The sequence below is a fragment of the Rhinatrema bivittatum genome, chromosome 3 (assembly GCF_901001135.1).
Source record: "Rhinatrema bivittatum chromosome 3, aRhiBiv1.1, whole genome shotgun sequence".
Lineage (NCBI taxonomy): Eukaryota > Metazoa > Chordata > Amphibia > Gymnophiona > Rhinatrematidae > Rhinatrema > Rhinatrema bivittatum.
This window is the reverse complement of record NC_042617.1, coordinates 390,536,800-390,553,616: the sequence shown is the minus strand read 5'-3', so window position 1 is coordinate 390,553,616 and position 16,817 is coordinate 390,536,800. Positions and strand designations below refer to the sequence as shown.

Sequence of the window (16,817 nt, the reverse complement as noted above, 5' to 3'; positions counted from 1 at the left end):
CTTTGTGCTTCCCCTTTGTCACCTGCTCCAAAGTCTTGGGGTATTTTTTATAAGTTATGCATGTTACGATTCTGCTTGTGGGAACAAGTCCACAAGCAGCCTCTTACCTTTCTCCTCTTCTGCCAGCCAGCCGCGATGTTGCTGCTGTTCCCTTGCAGTCCGGAGACCGCCCTCGTCCAGCTTCCACACAACAGGCCTTGCCGCCGTGTCTCCATGTGGCCCAGAGGCCACCGCTGCTCTCCGTCACGGCCGTGGCCTGGAACCGCCGCCACTGCGCTCTCTTATGCGACCTGGAGGCCGCCATCGGTGAATCCTCTTCGCAGCCTGGAGGCCGCTGCTGACCCTGCTGCTCTCCTGTGGCCTGGGCGCCGCCTCCTTCTTCTCTTCATGGCCTGGAGGCCGCCACCGAAGCCACGCCTCTTTGCAGCCTGGAGGCCGCCGGTGAACAGTGCCATCCTCCGCAGCAGGAGCCGCCTCCAGTTTCCTCTTCTTGCGGCCAGGATGCCGCTCCGGAGCTCTGCTTCGTTTCCCGGAGTCCGCCAATGCCGTCTTCTCCCCTGTGCAGGGAGTCTCTGTCTTCAATTCTTCCTTCTATGCAGCCTGGCGTCGTCCCCAGCTTCTCTTCGCAGCAGGAGCCACTTCTGACGCCTCGGGCCTGCTTCAGCTCTTCTTCACAGCATGGCCACTGTCCGAGGTCCTGCCTACTTCCTTAGGCATGGGGCCATGCCTCTTCAGCCTATTTAAAGGGCCAGTCCTTCTGGTTCCTCCTTGTGATGTCACCGAGGCATTTCCTCTTCAGCCCTACAAAAGGGCTCAGCATCAGTCAATCTTCGTCTTCACAAGGAGTTGGTTATGGAGTTGGACCTCTCCTCGATCTTCAGTTCCAACTCTTCATTCCAGGAGTCCTCCATGATCCCTCTTCACTTCTTCAAGGCACTCTGTTCTTCGTTGGTCCTCTTTGTCTTCGTCCATGGTTCTTGAACCTCCATCGTCGTCTTCATTCCATGTTCTGGTCTCTCGTCGGATCCCGTCCTCTTGTCTTCAGTTGTCCCGATGTCTCCATGTCTTCAGATGTCCTGATGTACTGTGTCTCCAGATGTCTTCTCATCTTCAGGTGTCCTGACGTCTCCCTATCTCCGGATATGCTGACATCCCCTTGTTTTCGGATGTCCAGACGTCCCAGTCTCCTGATGTCTTCGTCCGTCATGTTCCAGTTGTCCCTGTGGTCCTCCTCTCTAGAAGTCTCCTGATGTCCAGATGCCATAGATGTCCTGATGTCCCAAGGTACTGGTGTCCATTCATATCTGATGTCCTACATTCCAACCCTGATGTTCCAAGTCTCGGTTCTGATGTTCTTTGTCAGGTCCCGATCTTGAAGTACCGTCAGTCCTTAAGTTACGGGTTCAGCTCACTCGCCCCGGACCTCATCTTCAGCTGACCTTCCTGGGAGTAAATCCGTTTCTATCCTGTGTCTGAGTTTGGTGGCTGGAGTCCTCTTCTGGCAGGATCTATCTTCGAGCACTGCCCGGATTTCTCCTAGTTCCTGAGCCTCTGTCTTTGAGAATCCTGAGTCCTTATCCTCGTCTGCCAGTTCCAAATCCTCATTGGAGTATCAGGAATCCTCGCCTGTCTCTCTAAGAATCCACTTCTGATCTCCACCTTCATCTGAGCATCTTGCATCTGAGTTCCAAGCCACCTCATGTCCTCGTCTCATCTGAGCTCCGAAGTACCAAGTATCTTCGACTCGTCTGAGTCTTCAAGTGTCCTCATCTTGTCTGAGTCCCAAGCTCCACGTGTCTTCATTTCATCCGAGCCGCCGAGCTTCCTCGCCTTCTTCAAGCCATCAGCCTAGTCTAAGGCCGAGGTCTCGTCTTGTTCCAAGCTTCAGTACCATCGCCTGTCCTTGACCTCTGTCCATCCTCCCGCATCTTCCACTACCCAGTGGCAGGTCCGAAAGGGCTATCGAGTGGCCGGAGGACTACCCCAGAGATGAGCATTGCATTGTTGGGTCTCTACCGGTGCGTGCAGGTTCGGCAGAGGTGGTCAGCCTGCTCCTCCCATGCTGGGGCATGTCTTGCCTGCCTCAACTCTTCCACACAGCTCCTCTCTGCAGTCGCGTCGTGGTCCATGGGCACACATCCCCCAAGATCAGGAGCGCTCCTTAGCGCTCCCTCCCACAGATTCCAACAATGCAGATGATTTTCAATTCGTGTTCTGTTTGAGGTTGGTGTTAGAAGTCACTTTGAAACAGGTTGAGAATGTTTTGAGAAAGGTGAGGGACTGGATGTGTGAAAATCACTTATTATTGATTGTGATGAAGATGGAGATTCTCTATATTTCGAGAGGTCCTGTGAAAGGTTGCCTGTTGCATCTGTATTTTGATGATATAATGATTCCAATTTTGTCCTCAGTTAGGAATCTTGGGATAGTGATGGATAGGTAGATTTTAAAAGCACTGCTCGTGCCAAACACAGCCACATAAGCGCGTATGCGGGCCGTGCGCAAGCAATGCTAATTTTAAGAATCCGCTTGTATACCCATTCACGTGTCAAGAAAAAGGGGGTGAAAAAGGGGCAGGGCATGGGCATTCTGGGGCAGGGCTATGACTTACATGTGTAACTTGGAATTTTAGAAAAGCTGACCATGGTGCGCACCCGTGTGTTATCCACGTAACTTTGCTACAGTCCTGATGAGGAGCAAGTCTAGAGATCTCCAGTTTTAGGGCTTTCTGCAAAGCGTGAAGTTTCCAGGTCAAGGGGGGGGTGGGCTTACAGGATGAAGAACCAGAGGGGTCTTGAAGACCTCAGTATCAACTGGACAAACTGGTAGACTAATTGGAAAAACTGTTTTTTCCCTCATGTGAGCATGTTTTAAAATCCGCCAGCGTATGCGCGTAAAAGCTGCTAAAGTCCTAATGGAAATAAGCACAGGACATTTACTTGAGTTGCCTCTTAAGATTACACACACACATATGTGCAGCAGGGGAATTTTATGTTCAACAGTTTTTATTAAGTGATGATGGTGAAAATATACAGACATAACTGGCAACAATACAGAACCAACAAACTTCGGCAAAGTTATCAACTCAAGCCATATGCAGACATGTGTGATCACTTATTTTCTAATATGAATCACCACCTCTCTTTACCCCTTGACCCATGTGATCAATTTGAGAGGTACACCCATCAAGCTTAAGTAGAGTAAGATCCTAGGTGCTGTGTTTCTTAGCACTCCAGGATCTGGACTTCGCCAAATCCAAAACGAGGGCCTCTCCACCTCCCGCCAGTGAATAAGAATAACCTTTTTGCCCACCAGTCCGGCCTTTTTTAGGAGATTTCGCATGCCCGCGTCTTGCACCAGAAATCGGGTAACACAGTGAAAAAGCCATAAATAGGGGGACACTGGAAGGCATATTCCAACCAATTTCCCCATATAATTAACAAATAGGCACCAGAAGGGCTGAATGGATGGGCAAGCCCAAAATACATATAGGGAAAAATAACCCATGCTATAATTACACAATGTTGGGTTCCATATTAGGTGCTACAAACCAAGAAAGAGATCTAGGTGTCATAGTGGATAACACATTGAAATCGTCGGTGCAGTGTGCTGCGTCAGTCAAAAAAGCAAACAGAATGTTGGGAATTATTAGAAAAGGAATGGTGAATAAAACGGAAAATGTCATAATGCCTCTGTATCGCTCCATGGTGAGACCGCACCTTGAATACTGTGTACAATTCTGGTCGCCGCATCTCAAAAAAGATATAATTGCGATGGAGAAGGTACAGAGAAGGGCTACCAAAATGATAAGGGGAATGGAACAACTCCCCTATGAGGAAAGATTAAAAAGGTTAGGACTTTTCAGCTTGGAGAAGAGACGACTGAGGGGGAATATGATAGAGGTGTTTAAAATCATGAGAGGTCTAGAACGGGTAGATGTGAATCAGTTATTTACTCTTTCAGATAGTAGAAAGACTAGGGGGCACTCCATGAAGTTAGCATGGGGCACATTTAAAACTAATCGGAGAAAGTTCTTTTTTACTCAACGCACAATTAAACTCTGGAATTTGTTGCCAGAGAATGTAGTTAGTGCAGTTAGTATAGCTGTGTTTAAAAAAGGATTGGACAAGTTCTTGGAGGAGAAGTCCATTACCTGCTATTAAGTTCACTTAGAGAATAGCCACTGCCATTAGCAATGGTTACATGGAATAGACTTAGTTTTTGGGTACTTGCCAGGTTCATTTGGCCTGGATTGGCCACTGTTGGAAACAGGATGCTGGGCTTGATGGACCCTTGGTCTGACCCAGTATGGCATTTTCTTATGTTCTTATGTTCTTACATGAGACATATTTCCCACTGACATCCGGCAGCGCAAACACTTATCATTTGTGGCTAATCCAGCATGAAAAGCAATTTGAGGGGAGACATAAGTCCTATGCAAAAATTTTAACTGCATTTCTCTGAAGTACATATTCCCGATAACAAGAAGCACACTTCTTATACTGGACGAAAACACAGAGGTGGTCATCAAAAAGACCCCATCTCGGTTCCATCGCTCCACTGACACCTTATAAGTATCCAGGGGAGAACTTCGCACTAGCCACCTGTAATGAGAAAGTGGGACTGTTCGAATGGTCGAATTGCAAAAGCTCATCTAAGGCTGTGAACGCTGCCAGATGTTGAGCGGGTGGTCCCCTAGACAATACATAATGACGTATTTGCATATATCCAAACACATGGATTATCGACAGCCCATACAGCTCCTGCATACATTCAAAAGTTAGAACAGAACCCGTATTGTCTAAGACATGGTCCAAATATACAATTGCTTTGTCCCACCAGGTCCTAAAGCATGCCAATGTGGAACCTGGGGAGAAATACGGGTTCCCTCGGATGGATGAGAGATAGAGGCATACTCTAGGAATCCCCAAAAGTTTTGTGAGATAAATCCATGTTTTCCTGAGGGGTAATATGAGCGGGTGTTGGGCTAGAGTGGAAGGGATTCCCGCCTTCGGGCTCATAAGAACATAATCCAGAGCTAGCGGGGATATCAAAGTATTCCCTGCTAGTATATTAACATAGGAAGACTGACCCAAAAACCAGCCCCTTATCAAGCGAAGATTAGCCACCATACCATAATGGTTGAGGTCAGGTATCCCCATACCGCCTTTAACCCAGGGAAGTTGCAACCATCTCAACGGTATTTTGGCTTTTTTATCTTTCCAGATGAATTTGCGTATCAAGTGTTCTAACCGTGATATATCACAAGGCATTAACAATAAAGGAAAATTCTGGAACACATAAAGCCATTTCGGCAAGAGCCCCATTTTAAACAAGTTGACCCTCCCTCCGACCGATAAAGGCAAATCTCGCCAGGTTCATAGTTTATCCTGAGTGGCTTGTAGTAACGGATGGATATTAAGCTTATATATGTCTCTTAAATCAGTGGCCAAATTAATTCCCAGATAGCTAATGTAATCCGGAGCCCACTTCAGGGGGAAGGGCTCTCCCCAGTGCTCCCGAAGGGTCGCCGGAAAGGCCAATGCTTTGGACTTGTCCCAATTAATTTCCATACCAGAAAACGTTTCATAGACTTGAAAAAGAGCTAAGAGGGCAGATAAAGATCTGTGCGGAGTTGTAAGGAATAACAAAACATCATCAGCAAAAGCCGCATACTTAAACATTTCTTTATGCCCTCCCCGTTGGAATTGGATTCCCCTTATGGCCAGTGTGGCTTGAATAGCAAGCAAGAGCGGTTCTAAAGTCAGAAGGAAAAGCAGTGGTGAAAGCGGGTACCCTTGCCTGGTTCCCTGTCCAACCAAGAAAGAATCAGTAAGCCCCCCGTTCTCCGAATGCGAGCATCCGGGTTACTATATAAAAGTTCTATGGCTCAATAAAATGGACCCCCATTGTGGAGAATCGTCACATGGGCCTGATTCCCACCCTCAGGAAAATTCACCTCGGCTAATTAACAAATTGTAAACCTTAGGAAATAGTTTAGTGACTGGGACCACAAGGCACTTAAAAAATTTGGCACTATACCCATCTGGGCCCAGTGCTTTCAATTTGCGCATATTATGGATAACCCGTTCCACCTCTTCCTCAGCTATGGGTTCATTTAAATAAGGACTAAATTCCAATGTCAACGAGGGAAGTTGGATCATGTCTCCAAAGGCTTCCCATTTATCCACATCCTAGCCCTCGGTTTGATAAAGAGTAGAATAGTAAGTATGAAAAGCTTTCTTAATCTCCTCCATATCTGTGACTATGCAGTTCTGGGGTGTCTTAATGACATGATTGTAAAGAGATCCTCTTACCAATTTAATTAAAGTGGCCATCAACTTACCAGATTTCTGTCTGAATTGAAATAGTTTATGTTGGTAGTAGAGAAGGCTCTTCTTGGTGCGTTGGTGTATTAGTGAGTTACTGGCCGTTTGCAGGGACAAAAACTTTTCCCGATGTATGGTAGAATGACAGCATATTAGATCTTGTTTAGCTCTCTGAAACTGAGCACTCAGGGTGAGTAACTGCTTATCTAAGGATTTCTTACGGTATGCCACAAAGGAGATAATGTCCCCTCTGAGCACCACCTTAGCTGTGTTCCAAAATAAAATGGGTTCATCCTTATGCTGTGAATTCTTGGCCTCAAAATCCACTCATTTATCCCTCAGATAATTCTGAAATGTGACATCTTCAGCTAGGTAATACGGGTATCTCCAGTGAAATTCAACCAGCTTCAACAGGGGATTGGTTAGCTCCAACTTAATTGGAGCATGATCAGAAATGACAATATCCCCAATCCTTGCATCAGCTATCCTGAAGAAACTGTTAGAACTGAGTAGAAAATAATCCAACCTGGAGTGCGTTGCATGTGCATTAGATATATGGGTAAAGTCCCACTCGAGAGGGTGTAACGTCACCATACATCAACCAAATGCAACGTTTTCTCTAAGAAAGGAATCTCCTTACTTGGCACCCCTGAGCTTTGGCTGATGAAGACCGATCCCATGCTGGGTTTTTGGCGGCATTGAAATCACCCCCCACAATTATCATATTATCTATATAAGAAAGAAGTAAGGCTTGTAACTCTTGAAAAAATGAAGGTTGATACACATTCGGGGCATAAAGATTGCACAAGATAAGAGACGCATGATTAAATTCAGTCTCCAGGATTAAAAATCTACCTTTTGGGTCTTTAATTTCTTTCAGAATTTGTATGGGAAAGGACCATCTAAGGACTGCCAAGAATAGTACTGGATAAAGGTTCACATAGTCCAGAAATCCGAAAGTTTTAATCAAAAACTTTTTTATTTTTACATCTGGCAACTCCACTGTAAATATTATTGTATTCCAAAAGGGTCCCCCGTCACGGACCCGTGTTTTGCCGAAGCTGCAACTGACCTCACTAGCACTGACAAGGAATTTTTTTCATTTTGAAGACATATTTTACCAGCAAATTAAGGGCATGGCTATGGGGGCAACAATGGCCCCCAGCCTGGCATGCCTGTACGTGGCAAAATTTGAAGACACATACATTTACCCGTCTTGTTGGTCTAGTCTCATACATTCTTGGCTTAGATACATTGATGACATTTTCCTGATCTGGCTGGGCACAGACGTCCAATTCTACATGTTTTTTGATTGGATAAACCAGTGCAATCCCCACTTACAGTTTAGTTTTAGTATGCACCGCTCTCAGATATCGTTTTTGGACATGTTGATAACCTTTGAAAATTTCTCTTTCTCTACAACAATTTTCCGTAAAGACACAGACCGCAACAACATCCTCAAATTTGATAGCTGTCATCCTAGGGTATTGAAGAAAAACATACCCACCGGACAGTTTCTGCATCTATGTAGACTGTGCTCATTGAAGGCTGACTTTTGGGCCGATACAGTAAAGTCTGCGGGAGAGCGGACGAACGCCTGCTCTCCCGGTGCGCGCACCGGCCCTTCGCCGGTGCGCACGATTCTCTATTTAAATTAGGTAACGCGGTAGATCCAGGTAAAAGGAGGCGCTAGGGACACTAGCGCGTCCCTATCGCCTCCTTTTTGACAGGAGCAGCGGCTGTCAGTGGATTTGACAGCCGACGCTCAATTTTGCCGGCATCGGTTCTCGAGCCCGCTGATAGCCACGGGCTCAGAAACCGGACACCGGCAAAATTGAGCGTCCGGTTTTCGGCCCGATAGCCGCGGGCCGAATTCAAATTTTAATTTTTTTAATTTTTTTACTTTTTTTACTTTTCGGGACTTCCGACTTAATATCGCTATGATATTAAGTCGGAGGGTGCACAGAAAAGCAGTTTTTACTGCTTTTCTGTGCACTTTCCCGGCACCGGAAGAAATTAGCGCCGACCCAAAGGTCGGCGCTAATTTCTGAAAGTAAAATGTGCGGCTTGGCTGCACATTTTACTTTCTGTATCCCGCGTGCATACCTAATAGGGCCATCAACATGCATTTGCATGTTGAGGGCGCTATTAGGTGCCGCAGGTTGGACGCGCGTTTTCCTCCCCTTACTGAATAAGGGGAAAGGGAAAACGTGCGTCCAAGAGCAGGCTGTACTGTATCGGCCTGTTTGTTATTAAAGCTAAGGAGATGTCCTCTCGGTTTAGGCTGAGAGGATACTCTCCTAAAATCCGCTTTTAAACGAGCTTTGTATGTGAACAGAGATTTGTTATTTCTCCCATCACAAAAAAACACGGATAAAATTTTGAACTGTATCCTACCGTTTTCACCTCTGAGTAACCCTATCTCTCAAATTATACACAGACATTGGCACGCTTTGTCCTTTCAGAATTTATTTCAGGGTGCCCTAAGGTTTACTTACCGCAGAGGTAAAAATCTGCGGGATTTATTAATACATTCCGATTCAACGTTGAGACAGCCCATTAGATATACTGTCAGTACACATAAATCATGTGGAAACTGTTCCGTCTGCAAACATACCACTACAATGTTTCAGTTTATTCACCCTGCTTCAGGTAAATGTTTTACATTACATGATAATTCTGACTGTAGTTCAGAAGGGGTTGTTTATGTCATACGATGTCCTTGTGACAAACTGTACGTGGGAAAGACTAGGAGACAGGTCAGAACCAGAATCATTGAGCACAGATCAAATATAAAACATCCCCGTGATTTGGCACCATTAGTGGATCACTGGATTACATCATCACACACCGAGTCCGATTTATTTCTCTTTGTTCTGGAGGTAGTTGTTACACCCACTAGAGGTAGTAACTTTGATGAGCATTAGATCCGACGTGAGCAGAAATGGATACATCTGCTGAACACTGTTACCCCCGCTGGCTTAAACAAGGAGATAGAGTGGTTTTATTTCACCTGACTCTCATTGGTTAACCCGTCCCTTGCCCTGATTGGTGGGTCTGTCTGATAGCTGATTGGCCCGCGATCTTTTGGCGCCTTTTTTGATAGCGTTTAAGAATACCTGAATTACAGTACAAGACGCACTCCCTGCCATATCACCTTTAAAATCTGACGAAGATACGATTCATTGTTGTAAGTACATATCTGTATATGATTTCTGTTCAGCACATTTCCCATTTTTAACATAGTCCTTTTGATGCTTTGTTTGTAGAACTGTTGATACTACCTGTGTGTCTCTCCCGACGCAGTCTCGGCGAAACACGGGTCCGTGTCGGGGCACCCTTTTGGAATACAATAATATTTACAGTGGAGTTGCCAGATGTAAAAATAAAAAAGTTTTGATTAAAACTTTCGGCTCTCTGGACTATGTGAACCTTTATCCAGTACTATTCTTGGCTGTCTATATATATATTGAGTGCTGGCTTTGCTCGCGTGCTTTCAAAGGACCATCTAAACAATATGGCTACCCTTGCCGATCTTGTACTGGCAGAAGAAAAATGTACAGAACCCACCAACCTTTGGCTCAGTTTACTATGTTCAGTATCAGTCAAATGAGTCTCCTGTAAGAATGCTATGTCTACTGACTTTTTACCAAGAGCAAGCAAATTCTTAGATCTTTTAATAGGGGAATTAATGCCACCTACATTCCAGGAAAAAATGTTAGTATTACGATTACTCATGGACAGTGTCTAACGATATCTGAGAAACACTAGTGAAGAATTCTTTGGGGAGGAGTGGGCCTCCCAGCTGAGCCTCCTCCCCCGATCTACCACAATATTTTGCTTGAGCAAGCCAATCTAGAATAACAGAAGTAGAGCATTTGGATCTCTCCCCTTCTCCCCTTCCTTTTCCCCTTGTGGACTCCCTCCCCCCTTCCCTCCACAGCAATCTCTGCTCCCCCTCATTCATTCTTCCCCCAATCCCCAATTAACCACGACCCTCTGCCTGCTGTCCTAATGATAGCAGGTGGAGATCACATCAATACAGTGCCCAGCCCTCCCTCCCCCCCACCCCACCATTGTAATACAGTAACTAATAACAGACTGAAAATTGTGCTAGTCAAAGCACCGAGAGGGCCCCCTGCCAGATAGTATCCGGTATGCCATACCACCCGACCCTCCAAAGTGTTCCACAATGACGCCATACACGTCACTCCAGAAAGTGAGACAGTCCGGGTGGAAAGGACCTGTGGTTACATCCAGGGGATCATGGTGAAAGTGTGTTCCGCCAGTCTGGGAACCAGACTTACTCACAGGAAGATCAGAGGAAGCAAAGAAACATATTATGAATGAAAAATCTCAGTACTACCAGGCATACACTTCATGTCTTAGGGCACAAAAAAAAAAAAAAAACCCAGAAAAAAACCCCCAAACATCAAATCCAAACTGCCTGCTCAGAAAATGGTGAGAAAGGAGTCCAGTCACAAAGTATCTCCTAACTAAATAAGCATTGGAACTGAGAAAAAAAAACTGGCCTACTAAATCCAAGACATATGTGGGGTTTACATAGGCCAAAGCCATCCCTCATCCGCATGGGGATGGACCATGATGTCTGACATCCCTGAGGAGTCCATCCAATGCAAGTCAAGGAGCAGCGAGCCCGATGGTTGGAAGTGTTGAAATAAAACATTGAATGGCTGCTGTTCCTGTGAACCACCGGACACCAGCTTCAGTCTGGACCCTCATTTGTGCTGGTTATACAAGAACTGCCCGGATGCCTCTCTCATACAGCTGAGAGCAGTATGGTGCCAGGGCACGCCGCTGCGTAGATACCACCGCTGAAAAATCTTGAAAAATTAACACCTGATGGTTGTCATATTTCAGCTTGGCGCCCTGTCTGAGGGCCCGCAGGACTACGGCTTTGTGAGCATAGTTCATAATTTTTATGATCACAACACGCGGTTTCTCATTGTCAGTGTGCTTTGGACCCAGCAGATGGGCTCTTTCCACAGTAAATGGCCCTTTTAGATCTATGAGGTTGAGCGCCGTGGGGAGCCACTCCTCGATAATGTGAGGGAGATTATGTTCCGCTATGCTTTCCGGAAGCCCCACTAACCTCAGATTTGATCTCCGGGAACGATTTTCTAAATCGTCGATTTTGAGCGCTTGTTTTTCCAGCGCTGCTTTCAGTTCCACGATATCTGCCCGGGCCACTTGGAGGCCATCTTGGTTGTCCGAGACTCGTGTCTCAAGCTCGGAGAATTGGCGTTCAAACGTTGCCATGCAACTGGGCCGATATTTTCTGGAGTTCTGGAGAAATCGCGGCTAGAACCGCCGTGGTCAGTTCTGAAGTGGAGCCCTGCGAAATGGCACTTGCTTCCACCATGCTCCTAGCTTCTTCCGGTGACGATTCAGGCACTCGGGCCTCATCTAGCTCCTGTTCCTTTTCCTTTTTCCCTGCGCTGGCCGCCATCGGGAGTCCAAAGTACAACCAGAAGAGGACAGTGGCTTCCTCAGACTGCCCAGCTCAAAAAAGAAAAGGCACAGGCAGTCGGATGTGGTGGGATAGCGAGGGCTTAGGCTCAGCGACAGGAGATCACATCCTCTCCTGTCAGTGTATCACGTGATCTCGTGCAGCAGGGGGATTTTAAATGATATGTGCGTACTTGCACGCACGATATATAATCATAGCATATTTCCACTCATGCGTTGATATGCGCAGTTATGGGTACATCCACGTCCCTTTTAAAATTAGCCAGTTAGGGAGCAGCTGCTTGCAGTTTTATGGGCTGGATTTTTTAAGCTTCTTAAATTGCGGCGCTTGAAATATATTCTAGATAAGAAAGATATTAGAGTGGTAATCCAAGGATCTGTTTTTTTTGGCCTTGGATTATTGCAATGCCTTATATATAGATTATCCTAAGTGTCAGGTAAGGGCACTGCATTTGATGTTGAATGCTGCGGCTCATTTGCTGATGAGGATTCCTTTGAGGGACCACATTACTTTGGTACTGAGGTCCCTGCATTGGCTCCCTGTCAGTCAAAGAATTAAATTTAAGAATTTATCCCTGACTCATCGGGCAATTCATGGGGAGGGGCAGGATTATTTAAAGGCACAAGTGTCTTGGCATTCTCCGATGCAATCGTTGCATTCTGAGGAGGCTTCATTATTAGCAGTCAAAGGAATCACCAAAGTTAGGTTGCAGGAGACCAGGAATAGAGTTTTCTTCTGGGTTGCCCCTTCTTTGTGGAATGAGTTTCCTTTGGAAATCCGTCAGTTACAGGATTATAAGATCTTTCGGAAGCAAGAGAAGGGTCATCTGTTTCAGGAGGCCTTTGGGGGAGTGTATGGTTTTTTGTTTTTTTTTAATTGTTATTATGTTTCTGATTTGTGTATGTTAAATTGTAAGCCACCCAGAAGAGATGTCTAGCAATTGGGCGGGTAAGAAATAGATGTAAATAATTAACTAACTAACTAACGAAATAAAAAAATAGAGAGATTTAAGTTTGGAGAATACAGTAATTTAGGATTCAGTTAAACTAATTTAATTTCTGTTCTACAATCCAATAGGAAAGAGTCCTTTCATGAAAGAGGAATCTGTGATCATCAAGATCCAAGGAGAAGGATGACTTCTAGCCATCCTGCTGAGATGAAGAAGGAGAAAGGAGAGAGCGGAGAGCGGAGAGGAGATGGACCCCATTCAGGGCCCATGTACATCTACTGGAGATTTGGAGAAGAGGAGCAAAAGGTATTACCTTGATACTGAAAAGGGGAAGAGGAGAATGATTTGTGCCATCCAGGTACAATGAGGAACTTAAGTAAGGAGAAGGAGACAACATAGAGGAGATAGGAGATAAATGACTGTATTATGAGTTCCACCTTTGATACTTCACCTATATGGAGAGGGAAGCCATTAGCTTGCCCTATATCCAATGGGAGGGAAGAAATCAATAGCTTAAAGAGCTGAATCAATTGCCTTTAAAATCATAGGCTTTATAAAAGACTGTAAGAACTCACAAACTTACTTAAAAGCACTTATAACATCTGAAAGTGAAGTATACAGCTGTAAAGAACTTTATCTCATCAATTACACACTGTCAGTAAAGAGAAATGTTGGAAACCACCAAAACTCTCATGAGTTTCATTGAGTAATGACTTTAATACTCATCTGTGCTGTTATCAGCACTGCACTATTCAAAGAACTTTCAAATGGGAATTAACTAAAAGCAATGTGAAGGGTCTTGAAAGAGAACTTTTTATCCTATGCGGGAAACCCTGGAATTACATTTCTTGACATATTAACAGATTTCCATCTATGGTCTCTAGAATGACTATCTGGGTTCAACCATCCCAGGGGTTAAAAATGAAATTGTCAAAGTCTCTTTTTTTATCCTGTATTTTTATTTTTTGTTTCATTTATTTTCTGCTTTTCGGCACTTCAGAGTGGATTACATTCAGGTACTGTAGGTATTTCCCTATCCCCAGAGGTCTTATAATCTAAGGGCCCTTTATTAAGCATTTTTCTCATAGTCACAAAATGAGAGAAAATGTTTAGTAAATAATCTCCTGAGCTTGTACATAGTAACGTACAGGCCGATACAGCTGTTTACCTGTTTACTGTTTACCTGCTATTGGACGCAAGTTTTCTCTTACCCCTTATTCAGTAAGGGGCGGAAAACGCGCGTCCAACCCACCGAACCTAATAGCGCCCTCAACATGCAAATGCATGTTGATGGACCTATTAGGTATTCATGCATGATTCAGAAAGTAAAATGTGCAGCCAAGCCGCACATTTTACTTTCAGAAATTAGCGCCTACCCAAAGATAGGTGCTAATTTCTTCCGGCACCGGGAAAGTGCACAGAAAAGCAGTAAAAACAGCTTTTCTGTGCACCCTCTGACTTAATATCATGGCGATACTAAGTCGGAGGTCCCGAAGAGTAAAAAAAAGTTTAAAAAAAAATAAAAAAAAAATTGGAAGTCGGCCGGTGGCTGTCAGGTCGAAAACCAGACACTCAATTTTGCCGGCATCTGGTTTCTGAGCCCATGACTGTCAGCAGGCTCGAGAACCGACGCCGGCAAAATTGAGCATCGGCTGTCAAACCCGCTGACAGCCACCGCTCCAGTCAAAAAGGAGGCGCTAGGGACGCGCTAGTGTCCCTAGCGCCTCCTTTTGCCCGTTTCTACCGCTGGGCCTCATTTAAATACTGTATCGTGCCCACAGGCGAGTGGCCTGTGCATGCACTGGGAGAGCGGGCGTTCGCCCGCTCTCCCGCGGACTTTACTAAATCGGCCTGGTAGTAATGATGGCAGAAAAGGACCAAATGATCCATCCAATCTGCCCAGCAAGCTTCTTATGGTAGTAACTTCCACTCCATGCAGGTTATCCCCATGTTACTGTTAAGAATAATAACTGCCACTCCGTGCAGGTTACCTCCACAATTCTCTTAAGGTAGTACCTGAGGTAATGGAAGGTAAAGTGACTTGTACAAGGTCACAAGGAGCAGTAATGGGATTTAAACTTTGACTTCCCTGATTCATAGCCCATTACTCTCTAGTCGATAACCACTAGGCTACTCCTTTGTTTGGTTTGACTAGATTGTAAGCTTTATGTAGGAGGGATTGTTTCTTATGTGTATTTTTTTTTTTTACAGTGCTTCATATGTTGAGTTGCACTATAGAATTGATAAGAAGTAGTAGTTTACTTCACCTATTTCCAAATATTATTGATATTATCAGATATTGTATATTCACAAAGGGATAACAAGCCTATACATATTGTAATGAGGCAAACATTACATTCCACACCTCAGGGAGGGGGTTGGAAAAAATCCCTCATTCTGTGCTCATTATCAACCCAATCACTGTTATTCAGGCTTCTAAGGATTTTTGTTTCAGACTTAGGACAAATAGATTTTATCTACAACCTCTTTTCTGACCTCTAAATATGTAAATCAACCACTGCGGTGATGCAACAGGACACCACATTCTGCATAATCCTTGGGGAATAATTTTCCCAATTCATTTTTGCTATGTTTTTCTTTGTTGTTGATTTTTTGCAGTGGGATGCAAAATACTGATGCAATTCAGATTATGCAATAAAACACATTTTATTTTTTATTTTGTGATTTAGCCAATTTTAAATTTCAAACTTACAAAGAGAGTCAAACTAACAAAGAGAGTCATTTTACAGCTAATTCATACCTGACCTTTACTTGCTGAAGTTCACAAACACAAAGGGGTAGATGTTCTAGCGATCTGACTGGCAAATTTAGTGATTAATCCTAAACTGCTAGCCACACAGATGCTATTTTCTTTCCTGCCTTTATAGAACAGAGAGGTTAATTGGAGGCTATGAGAGTTTATTTAAATTAGTCTATCCTCTCCTATTTAGTTTGTCAACTGATCCAAAGTCTGTAAAAATTAAAGCAAGCACATGCTGGTTAAATGGATGAATTGTTTATTAAAAGATGTTTGTTAAAAGAATGATTCATACATTTGGCGGGTGCAAAGAGAAAGGGAAGACTGGCAAGTGACCAGATGGTGACAGCAGGAAGAGTGTGGGAGGAGAAGCCAGAAAATTAAATAGCTTAGGTTGTGAGGAAGAAGGAGAGTGGTAGAAGGAAGCATATGATATCTTCCAAGGTTAAGGATTTGTGCAAGGGTTTATTGTATTTGTATTTTAGAAAAGAGAAAATAAGAAGGTGGAGGTCAAGATGACGGCTGCTTAATATTAGCCTGCAGGTATGACTTGACTGAACAGCTGACTAAGGGGCCGATGCAATACAGTGTGCTCAGCCGAGCACACTGTATAACCCACAGTCAGATGTGAGTTAAATAGGCGCTAATTCACCCCCTAATGTAATAGGGGGATTAGCGCCTATTTAACGAGCGTCCGACACGGAGTGAATGAGATAGCGCTCATCACATGCAAATGCATGTGAATGAGGCTATTACACATTCAATCCAAATACAAAAAAATAAATGTGTGTCTCAGATGCACATTTCTCGCTCAGCTATTAACGCCTGCCTGGAGCAGGCATTAATAGCTGAGTGCATTGAAAAGAAGTACGGAAAAGCAGAAAAAACTTCTTTTCTGTACTTTTTTTAAAAGTTAAAAAAAAAATCCCTCAGCCGGCCGCAATAAGAAGGCCGATGTGATAACGTGACCCCCTAATTATAATATAGCATGGCGCCCCCCTTGCGGGCGCCATGCACACATTAAGAAAGCGGGCACTGACTTTTCAGCGCCCCACTTTCCATGTTTTTTTTTTTTTTGCATTGGCCCCTAAGGAAACAAAATCCAGTGCAAAATAAAGCTTTAGTGTGCACACTAATGCATAACCATTAATATTCAGCCTGTACTATATAGTGAGTATTTACAATTAGCATGCATGCTACCCAAAAAAGTTTATCATGCATGAGTTGCAAATAAAATGCCCTGTGCTAACCAGCCTCTTCACTTTGGCTAGTTATCACACATGATTTCAT

The 16,817-nt window shown here is 44.4% G+C and overlaps 1 long non-coding RNA gene across 1 annotated transcript in view; it reads left to right on the top strand.

The window, feature by feature from the left end:
* The window catches only part of LOC115087910, a 148,870-nt gene extending 135,452 nt beyond the window's left edge, over window positions 1–13,418 (top strand). Inside the window, exon 3 of the long non-coding RNA XR_003855657.1 lies at window positions 12,898–13,418. This is a non-coding gene — a long non-coding RNA (uncharacterized LOC115087910). The remainder of the gene's footprint in view (window positions 1–12,897) is intronic.
* Window positions 13,419–16,817: the final 3,399 nt, after the last annotated feature.